The following is a 10,035-nucleotide window of genomic DNA, read 5'->3' on the forward strand; positions in this document are numbered from 1 at the left end:
AAAGGTATATTTGCAGTTATTTTAAAGATGTAAAAAAAAAAAAATATATATATATATATAAAAGCAGATGTTTTGAGGAAAGTCATGTCAGGAATCTACAGTTAGGTTACAGACTTGCTTGAGATAAAAAATGTAAAAGCTGTAAAAACAAATACATTATATATAATATATATAGCCCTACACACATTTTGCTGTCCTTGGTGCTGTAAGACATGCTGTACAATGCCAATGAGAAAATAAAATATTACAATTGAGTCTTTCAAAGTATATTCCTTATTATCAATCATGTAAAATCAGTGTTTTCAATTGACTACTCTTGATGCTGTTTTTTTGCCACAGATCCTAATTTAAAAAATATTTTTTTCCTACAAATACTGTTAGTATAGTAACAATTACCAGTGTTTCAGGAAATAAGTCATTGACCGCCAAATGTGATAGTATGCCATGGTAATTATTTTCAGATGTTTTTTTTCTTCTTGTCCCTCAAGTGCTTGTGTATATTGTATTATTGAGTGTCACAATTTGTGCTGTTGTAATTTAATGTTTGTTTATTTTTGTTACATTTTGTACTATAGTTTCTTTCAAAATGATTGGAATTTGACAAAAATATGTACACATCACATTCATTGATGATAGATAATGTATATTTATCATTGTTAATTACTCATGTTTTGAAAAGAGGAGTATTAGCCGTGATCAAGGATTTCATACATTTGTTAACTAAAAAGCACAAAGTGAAGAAAAAGTAGATATATGTTTGCATTAGGACATCTAAATGTTGACCAGTATATATCTGAAATATTCTGCCCCGCAATATATATATTCAACATTATGGAATGAGCTCCACTCTAAGTCTATTTTTTTGTTACTGTATTTCATCTTATATTTAAAAAGAAATTGCAGGCTTGTAGATAACCAAATGTCTTCAGTTTAAATTTAAAAAAAAATCCATGTTATGACTGACTGTGTCTGTGAGAAGTCAATTGATGAAACTGAGAATAGAGACTTATTAATAGAAAATACGGTTTTCTTCCCGCAAAATTGCATGTTAAATCATTTTAGTTGAACCAAACATTTAGGCAGTTATAACAAATTCTATCAAGTTTGTCATATTTATGAAGGCCAATTCAGTCTGAAGTGGCTTTTCACCTTTGTTGTGGTGTGTCCAGCTATAAAAAAATGAATTCAAAGTGTGTGTAAAACCTTTTCATTTCTATTCAGATCTTTCTGTCTCACATACTGTAAATGTTCAGCCATTGCACATGAAATAACCACACTCTAAAGGAGAAGTACATTTATTCTCTGACTCTACTGCAGACATTATTGAATAACTGGCAGTTGGTGTCTTGTTTCCAGGATGTAAGTCAAATACATTATGGTTTTGATGTTCATAACCACAGTTTAAAGGGAGTCTATGTATATTAGCTTTGCCTCTGATAACAGAAGCTAATTGCTACCCTCAGGAGCCACTGCACTGGTCTTGGAAATAAGAAAAACATTGTAATATGGATAGAACTTTACCTCCGTTCCATTTATATGAATGTGATTTTGGGAGAAGGATATAGGTTTGTAGTTAATACCAGGGGCCAGTTGCATAAAAATAGACCTAGTCTTAGACACAATATAACTTTAAGTACGACTTGCCATAGACACTTCATCCATCCATCCATCATCTGCCGCTTGTCCGGGGATCGGGTCGCGGGGGCAGCGACCTAAGCAGGGAGGCCCAGACTTCCCTCTCCCCGGCCACTTCCACCAGCTCTTCCTGGGGGACCCCGAGGCATTCCCAGGCCAACCGAGAGACATAGTCCCTCCAGCGTGTCCTGGGTCTTCCCCGGGGCCTCTTCCCAGTGGGACGTGCCCGGAACACCTCACCAGGGAGGCGTCCAGGAGGCATCCTAATCAGATGCCCGAGCCACCTCAGCTGGCTCCTCTCGACGCGGAGGAGCAGCGGTTCTACTCTGAGCCCCTCCCGGATGACCGAGCTTCTCACCCTATCTCTAAGGGAGAGCCCGGACACCCTGCGGAGAAAGCTCATTTCGGCCGCTTGTATTCGCGATCTCGTTCTTTCGGTCACTACCCATAGTTCGTGACCATAGGTGAGGGTAGGAACGTAGATCGACTGGTAAATAGAGAGCTTCGCCTTTTGACTCAGTTCTTCACCACGACAGACCGATGCAGAGCCCGCATCACTGCGGACGCCGCACCGATCCGCCTGTCGACCTCGCACTCCATTCTTCCCTCACTCGTGAACAAGACCCAGAGATACTTGAACTCCTCCGCTTGGTTCAGGATCTCCTCCCCGACCCGGAGATGGCACTCCACCCTTTTCCGGTCGATTACCATGGCCTCAGATTTGGAGGTGCTGATTCGCATCCCAGCCGCTTCACATTCGGTTGCGAACCGCTCTAGACACTTCAATTTACTTGTTTAAATGCTTTGAATAGAATTGTGAGGTCAGTGTAATATGATTATGTATAATTCATTGGTTTTATTGCAAAAAACAATGCATACTCCAAATCCCATAATTCCTTCAATCTGGACCCCTTCTAGTTCATGTACAAGTCCATGATACATTTGCAGGGTAAAACTATGAAAACTCCCAGATTATGGGTTCCCAGTTCAAGTTAGATAATGACCCATGGTACACTGAACCAGCAAAGCAAATTTGAAAGTGTCAAGCAACTAAATTAAATGAAATCACGCAGTATGGAAAATGGCCATTTCAATTACGAAAATATTGTCCAAACAACCAAATCGACGGATGACTGGGTTGCTGCTGTAAAGAATAACTTACTCATAGTTTTTTAAAAAGGTTGTTTGGAGTGCCATAACTTGTCATGGAAGGGAATTTCAAATCATGCCTAGCATCAGTGGGGATGTGTCCTGGCTTAGGTTACTGAAAAGAATGTGTGCAACAGACAAGGGATCCACCTGAACAATCAATTTACTTCATTAAAGATAACCATTAGCGTTATCTCTACCATGCGTAGACTACAAGTAGCTAGCTATGTGGTGAACCTGGATTGTTTTGCAGTGGTTTACACAGTCTCGCTAAACAGATGATTGGAGTGTCTTGATGGGCTCAAATAAACACGCATTGCTATGTTTTACAACCGGAGGATTTGTCGGAAGGCTAGAAACCGCTTCGTCAGAATAAAAAATTAAAAACTATGCCTCTGACTGGTTTTGAACTTGCAACCCTTTGCTTTTTAGCACCACATCTCAGCCAATTGAACCATTCCCAAGCATGGAATAGTACACAAAGTTCAATAACTGGATGATAAAAAAAAAGCTGTTTCTCCAATGGCAGATAGCATTGTCAGATTTGGTCCAAGTTCAAACAGCTGTAATTCAGTCATATTTTGACATATCAAGGTGAAACTTTGCATGGTACTTCAGAGGCATGTCACCTTAAAGCCTATTAGGTTTGGACCATCCTTGAAATATACATTTGATTTAGTGACACAAACATATTGAGGCAATGTGTACGTTTACATAAATACACCCCTTTCAGCCATTTTGTACTTGATTCAATTGCCTTAAGTAACATTTTAAATACGCCAATGATACATATCTGTGCAAAGTTTCAAGTCAATTAAACCTTTGGTTCAAGAGAAGAGGAATTTTGAATGTTTTCCAAAATTATCACTGTACAGGAAAATACATCATGGCGGACCTAATGAGTCCTTGAGGCTTTTTTGTTCCTCATGGAAATTGGGGCATGCACACCAAGTTTCAGAAGAATTGGAGTAATGGGGTGGAAATGCCAGCACTTGGAAAATTGGCCGTTTGGGCGTGAACTGTGGCGCCCCCTATGATCCAATGTGGCCCATATTTGGTGTGGGGGTACCCACTTGGATGTAGTTTCAATATGCCAAATTAGAATATTTATGACAGGGGACTTTTTGAGATATTGGGGCGCAGAGAAGAAAAATAATAATAAATATAGCTGCAAGCAGCGATGCGGGTTCCTCCGCAAAATATTATAAACATGTACACTGTAGAAGATCGAGAGTTGGACAACAAAAGAGCAAAACGACTTCATGTTTGGCCAACAACAGGCTGAATGGGGATTTGAACTCATGAGCATAAGGTCACAAGTCAGCCTCTCTATCCTCTCTGCTACACACAAACTGTTGAGATCATATGAATAGAAAGGGCAGAGTATTAGCTTTGGTCAGCTTTGGGACAAAGCTTAAAAAACGGTTGACATTTCAAGGTGAAATTGCATGAAATTGTGCATGGTATTTCAGAATGATGTCATCCTATTGAACTAAACAGATAATCAAAATGATGACAGGCCAAAAGATAATGGCTGGATTCCAACCTACTACCTTATACTTTACAGGTCACCATCCCAGCCCAATGAGCTATTCTCAGCGTTGAATAGTGTCATGTTCAGTAACTGTATTAAAAAGTAAGCTGTTTCTCCTGTGGTAAGCGTTGTTAGATTCAGCCAAAGTTGAAACTGCTTGTACATTTCCTATGAAAATGGGACAACGGGATGACTGGGTTGCTGCTGTAAAGAATAACTTACTTATAGTTTTTTAAAAAGGTTGTTTGGAGTGCCATAACTTGTCATGGAAGGGAATTTCAAACCATGCCTGGCATCAGAGGGGATGTGTCCTGGCTTAGGTTACTGAAATGAATTTGTGCAACAGACAAGGAATCCACCTGAACAATCAATTTACTTCATTAGAGATAACCATTGGCGTTATCTCTACCATGCGTAGACTACAAGTACATTAAGTCATTTTAGTAGACACTCTTATCCAGAGCGACTTACAGTAAGTACAGGGATATTCTCCCCGAGGCAAGTAGGATGAAGTGCCGTGCCCAAGGACACAACGTCATTTGGCACGGGCGGGAATTGAACCAACAACCTTCTGATTAATAGCCCGACTCCCTAACGGCTCAGCCATCTGACCTCCAGTAGCTAGCTACTGTGGTGAACCTGGCTTGTTTTGCAGTGGTTTACAGTCTCGCTAAACAGACGATTAGAGTGTTGTGATGGGCTCAAATAAACACGCATTGCTGTTTTACAACCGGAGGATTTATCGGAAGACTAGAAACCGTTTTGTCAGAATAAAAAATAAAAAGCTATGCCTCTGACTGGTTTGGAACCTACACTCCTTTGCTTACCAGCACAACATCTGAGCCAATTGAGCCATTCCCAGGCAAGGAATACACAAAGTTCAATAAAGATAATCAAAAAAGCTGTTTCTCCAATGGTGAGCATTGTCAGATTTGGTCCAAGTTCAAACAGCTGTAATTCAGTCATATTTTGACATATCAAGGTGAAACTTTGCATGGTACTTCAAAGGCATGTCACCTTAAAGCCTATAAGGTTTGAACCATCCTTCAAAATACATTTGATTTAATGACACAAACATATTGAGTTAATGTGTACATTTACATAAATACACCCATTTCAGCCATTTTGTACTTGATTCAATTGCCTTAAGTAACATTTCTAAACATGTGAATGATACATATATGTATCAAAATTCAAGTCAATTAGACGTTTGGTTCAAGAGAAGAGGAATTTTGAATGTTTTCCCAAATTATCACTGTACAGGAAAATCCATCATGGCGGACCTTATGGGTCCTTGAGGCTTTTTTGTTCCTCATGAAAAATGAGACATGCACACAAAGTTTCTAAAGAATTGGAGCAATGGGGTGGAAATGCCATCACTTTGAAACTTTGACTTTTGGGCGTGGCCTGTGGCTTCCCCTATGGTCCGATGTGGCCCATATTTGGTGTGGGGGTACCCACTTGGATGTAATATCAATGTGCCAAATTTGAAAATTTATGACAAGGGACTTTTTGAGATATTGGGGCGCAAGAAGAAGAAAAAGAAATATAGCTGCAAGCAGCGATGCAGGTTCCTCCACAAAATATTATAAACATGTACACTGTAGAAGATCGAGAGTTGGACAACAAGAGAGCAAAACGACTTCATGTTTGGCCAACAACAATAGGCTGAATGGGGATTTGAACTCATGAGCATAAGGTTACAAGTCAGTCTCTATCCTCTCTGCTACACACCAACTGTTGAGATTGTATTAATTGAAAGGGCAGAGTATTAGCTTTGGACAGCTCATTTTGGATACCTCATTTTGGACAATGGGGCATATGGTTCAAAAGTAACATGTGTAAACACACCTTCAACTTTGACCAATTGGTGGCGCTAGATGGTTGGAATGGGAGACATGAAACTTGGTGAAATTGATGAGGGGACTGGTCCCAAAGAGTGTGCCAAATTTCACAACTTCTGACAATGTGGTTCTAGGGGCTGCCATAGACTCCAATGGCAGAAGAAGATGTGTAATAATAAGAATAAGAATAAGTAGAAACCCTTCGCGGCTTGGCCACCAACAACAGGTTCCTCCCTACCGGAGGAACCCTAATAATACCAACAATCACAATAGCCAATAGGGTCCTCCTACCGGAGGAATCCTAATGAGGAAGGACAAGGAGTAGGAGAAGCAAGAGCCGAGGAGAAGCCCTCAGGAGATCAAGAATCTACAGAACAATGCGTCATAAGTCCCTCTATACCCAACACTTATCTGTAGAACAACCAATCAGACCACATTTTGAACCTTACTTATCAATATGACTAGCAATACAATAGGAAGTTACACGATTAGGTGTGAGACCCATCAAGTAGCAACTCCAGATTTTAGCAAATGAGAGGTGGGGGGAGGGTGACATCCAGCCGTACGTGTGACCATCAGACCCCACAGAGGGCATTGTAATGCATATCAAAGAAGAAGATCTAGTGACCTTTCAGTGTCTCAACCAGAGTTGTGCTACCACATCATTGGTCCTTGGAAAGAGTGACATTCCTTACACTGTCAAAGTGGGCTCCCTAGTGTTGCTAGGCAACATGCTAGCTAATGATGCAGGTGTTTACATCAGCAATGTATTTCTTGAATGACTGGAAACACCCTTTTTTGTATCCTCCCTTAAATAGAAAGGGAGGATCATTGATAGGATAAACATGATATTTTCATATGAGGATGACACAGGCATGTTGAAAGGGGGTTGGTTATGGAAGTTGTTGTGGGTGTTTTTGGTAGGCTTGGCTATGTGACTTGTATGAGACAAGCCTCATTACATCTTACGGGGAGATAAACAGAGGATGCGGGGGAGTGATGACTCTCCCTTAACGCACAACCTTATAGAACAAAACCAATTCCTTCACACACCTTTAATTCAGTTAAATAGATCTCTAAGTCCTTACAGCAATCATTGTACCCCTATAACCAGATTTTATGTCAAATGAATACTGTACATTATTCAAGGTTCAAGATGAATTTTGTTGCCTGCAAATTGGAAGATTTGGCTTGGGCATTCACCCATGCTATAGCTGTGAAAGACAAATCTTTCATATACAAAATTGCAAATTAAAATAACATTAATGTTTAGTCTTATTAACTATATATTTTAGTTTTTTTAGAAAGCCCTTCGCAATGACCTCACTTGTGGGTTTTGTCATTGTTGCGCTGATAAGGGAGCCACTACTTTATTGGTCAGAACAACCACCATGTAGTTCCGGGTCCTGTTTCATAAAGTGAGTTTACAGAGTAAGCCAGGTTTATGTCAGTTAGTCTGACTCATTTCCAGTTTATTCGGTTCCATAAAGCCAGCTCAACATAGTTCAAATTCAGTTACTATGGTAACTTATGCTGCAAAACTGCTAGCTTAGCGTGTGTTGTGGCTTAATCAGACGTTCCTTTAACACTGACCCAATGGGAAAATGATGATTCACCACAGACTTTCTGGCGTGATGCCATATTTAAATTTTTTACCACTATCAAATGTACATTTATAGAAAATTAACTAATTTAAATATAACTCAAAACATTCTAAATATATGCATTCAACAATGATGAACAATGATTTCAGAACGATACAAACCTACATATGAAACGTATGGCTATATGGTAGTTTGTGATATCACATGTTTAGACTGATGTATCTCAATCAAAATGAGTCCAGGATAATTATCATAGCTACATAATAGATAACAGTAGCCTACAATTGCAAAACAAATCTAAATCCATACATCTATCCTCAATTTTCCTGACACAAAAACCATGTTAAAATGTTTGGCTACTGGATAATGTATTGGTTAATAGTATTTATTTAAAACAATGTCAAAAAAGTCAATTTAGATATGTTTGGGAGTGTATGTTTTTTTAATAAATAAAGTAAAGGTTTATAAAAAAGGACCTTGACCTACGTAGCCAATCGTTCATGTCAATTATGGCATGTCATTTTATTTTGATCAAAATCAGTATCAGAATTAACTTTATTTGCCATGTAAGTTCACACAAACAAGGAATATACTATGGCAGGAAGGTGCATGATGGGAAGTTGGGTTGTACGCCAATCACAAAGTTGGCCACATTGACGGAAATGTTTCTTAAGTCACAGCCAAACCTCAAAGAGAGAGAGCTCAAACCTATAAAAGATGGCCTTGGGTCAAAAACTAACCACTATGCCCTTTTCTCTTCCTTCAGGTTGAAAGCTTCAGTTTGAAATTGAAACTTGGAAGAACTCCTGTTTAGGTTTCTCACCTAACTTCAGGATGCATTCTCATCTGTTTCCTCTCAACTGACTTCAAGAAAGAGATCAACATCCAGCTGTGCTACCTCTTTCATCAAAGAATCATAATTCAGTCTGCAACACCCAATTCCAATGTCAACCCTCACAAACTTTGAGATGTGTTCATGCCAAGTATGCGAGGGCTTGGGGCAATACCACTGTCAAATCGTTGTGCAAGGACTCTCTAGCAGACATTTTGAGCCCTTTATGCACCCTTTTCATAAGTCAGCATTTTTGCAGACTTTGCCTAAGTGAATTGCCCACAATTCACAACGTTACCAGGGTTACCAGTGGAAGCCCGGAAGTGAGAGAAATCCTGGCAAACCCGCCTCATAAGACAAGAAATAAGAAGTTTAAACGCAAAGCTCACTGATGATTAACATATCCAGAACCGTGTGTAGTTTGTCCTTTGATTATAAGTTCCAAATATGCTTTCATCAGATTTGATCCAAAAAACATGACTATTTTCAGGAAAATGCAATCAAGTGCTGTCCCATTCCTATTGAAAGCATTCTGAGCCCTTGCAGCCTTTGGCACTCAATCACTTTGTCACCATGTGACGTCAAGTAAGTCTGTGAGGGTTCAGAGTTTAGGGTTTAGGGTGGAGATTGAGATTGGGCCAAAACAAACCCATCATCCATATATATAGATATAAACAAATACATATAAATATAAAATACTTTCACAATTGGAGAGCTGCAGAAATGACCAAATACAGTAGTTAATGTGTTGTTTATGATAATAGAAAGCACAGTGTTGTACATGATTGGAGCTACAACTCCTTTGTCCATATTATTTAATTTAATGCAATTGTACTGCCATCTATAGGCTAAAGGTTTTACACATGCTGGAGCCCTCATTTGAAGAAGTCAACTGTTACAAATGGACTGTGAGGTCAGGTTGCTCATTTCTATACCACATCCCAGAAAACATACTCATTCGAATACAGTAAAGTACATATAAACTTTAATATAATAAAGCTGAACTAATCACCAAGTGGCTGTTATATCAAACATGACAAATGAAATGATCTCAACAATCCGATGAATCAATCCACAAATGTAAATCAAGCTGTTTCGAAGGAGCCTTATTGAACAAATTGCAAGCATTTGTATCATAAAAACATTTCCCTTTGACCAGCCTTCTTTATGTAACTCATCAAAGGTAAATCCTAAATCCTACTGATGCCAACCAAAAACACTAGTGTCTAAAGTTCTTAAGGCCCTGTAAAGTTATTAAACTATTTATGAAAATATTACAAATATTACGTTTTTACAAACGAAAGATCCCTCGACATTCTTTCAGGAGTCAAAAGCAGATGGCCAGGACACGGGCGAGCACTTGGATGGAACATGTGTGTGTCCAACATTTGCTAGATGACTTGATTGATGATTCTTCTTTTATTTTTTCAGATCCAT

The sequence above is a fragment of the Hypomesus transpacificus genome, unplaced genomic scaffold, assembly GCF_021917145.1.
Source record: "Hypomesus transpacificus isolate Combined female unplaced genomic scaffold, fHypTra1 scaffold_27, whole genome shotgun sequence".
NCBI classification, from domain to species: domain Eukaryota; kingdom Metazoa; phylum Chordata; class Actinopteri; order Osmeriformes; family Osmeridae; genus Hypomesus; species Hypomesus transpacificus.